The sequence below is a fragment of the Chrysochloris asiatica genome, unplaced genomic scaffold (assembly GCF_000296735.1).
Source record: "Chrysochloris asiatica unplaced genomic scaffold, ChrAsi1.0 scaffold00014, whole genome shotgun sequence".
Taxonomy (NCBI): domain Eukaryota; kingdom Metazoa; phylum Chordata; class Mammalia; order Afrosoricida; family Chrysochloridae; genus Chrysochloris; species Chrysochloris asiatica.
In genome coordinates this window covers 7,039,181-7,041,128 of record NW_006408532.1, presented here as the reverse complement: position 1 = coordinate 7,041,128, position 1,948 = coordinate 7,039,181, and positions in this window count along the sequence as shown.

Genomic DNA, 1,948 nt, shown 5'->3' with positions numbered 1-1,948 from the left:
AAGCTTTATCAATAATGCTGTGCATCAAGATCCTTTGAGTTAACGTGGTTATATATTGCTTCTGTTTTAACAGACTGGAATGACACATGGAATAGGTGGTATCCTGCACCTGCCAGACTCAGAGAAAAGGAATGTCTCCTTTAGGGTATAAGGTTAGGTCAGCAACAAGATTAGAGGACAGTTTAAAATTTTTAACTTAGATGCTAGACTCATGCCCAGGTTTTAAAATAGAATTAAGGCTCTGCTTACAGACTGCTCTATTTACACACACCTAGTTCCTCTGGTGTGTGTAAATAGAGCTCTGGTAGCACAGTGGTTACGAATTGGGCTGCGAACCGCAAGAATCAGCTGCTCTGCGGGAGAAAGATGAGGCTTTTTGCTATGGTAAAGATTTACAGCCTCGGAAACCCTGTTCAGGGTCACTATAAGTCGGAACCGACTCGACGGCACTTAACAACAAGTTCCTCTGGGAGTCCTGGAGTGGCACTGTAGGATAAGCACTTGACTACAAAGTTGGTTTGAATCACAAGGTCAGCAGTCCAAACTCACGAGCTGCTCCTTGGAAACCCTACACAGGGTTACAATGGGTCAGAACCGACTCGATGGCACTTAACAAGTTCCTCTGATGTGGTGCTGAAGGATAAGCACTGGACTGCAAGGTAGGCTTGAACCACAAGGTGGTTCAGATACTCCTTGGAAACCCAATATAGGTTCGCTATGAGTTGGAACCAACGCGACAGCACTTAACAGTAACAACATTCAGTACTTCATTCAGATTTCCTTAGTTTTTACCTAATAGTCTTTTTGTTCCAAGATCCCATCCAAAATACCATATTTCACTTATTCATTCTGTCTCTGTAGGCTCCCTTTGGTTGTGATGTTGTTGTTAAGTGCCAACAAGTTGCTTCCGACTCATAGTGACAGAGAGGATTGGCTGGTGGGCCATTCTAGCAGATCTTGTGGTCTAGCGCATTATCCTGCGGCATTACACTTCTTGATGACCTTGACAGTTTGGGGTGTACTGATCAGGTATGTTGGGAATTCTTTGTTGTTGATGTGTGTTTTTTCTCATGATTAGACAGGGTTTGTGGATTCATAGGATGAAGACCATAGAAGTAAAAGTGTCATTTTCATCACATCATACAGAAGGTGCACACAATCAACAGGACTTAGCATTGTTAATATGGATTTCGATCACCTGCTTTCGGTATATTTGTCAAGCTTCTCCGCTGTAAACTTACTCTCCCAGTCCCCTGAAAGTCACTATGTGTAACTACACGTATGAACCAGGGGAGTTATGGTCCAGCTCCTTCGGGGAGGAATAGCTACACAAATTATTTGTAGTTCTTCTGCGTGGGAGATTTGTCTCTTCTCCATTTGTTTATTTACTAAATCACTTATATCAGAATGGACCCAAGGATATTTATTTTTTACTTTGGATTATCACTCACCACTACTTTACTTATTTTATTGCTCAAATTGTTCTAGCTCTGGTTACTGGGAGCCTCTTTGACATAAACTCATTAATTGTGTGGATTTTTTTCAGCAATTTGATATGTTTTGACATACATTAAAGATCCAAGAAATCATCACAATCAAGAGAGTGAACATGTCACTGCCAAGATTCCTTGTGCCCCTCCCCCTCCAAAAAACCACTAACAATGCTGTCATTATAGTTTGCATTTCATAGACTTTTATATAAACAAATACTCAGTACGTGTTTTTTTGGGTATTTTTTTTTTTTTAACATTTTGTGTTTTCAGTATGAGTTTACACAGCAAGTTAAGTCTCCATTTTGTGGCACTGTACGTTAAGCATTGGACTGCTAATCACAAATAATTAGTTCAAACCAACCAGTTGCTCCTTGGATACCCTGTGCAGGGTCGCTGAGTCAAAACTAACTTGATGGTACTTTAACAACAATATAAATTTTTCAAGGAGGCTTAGT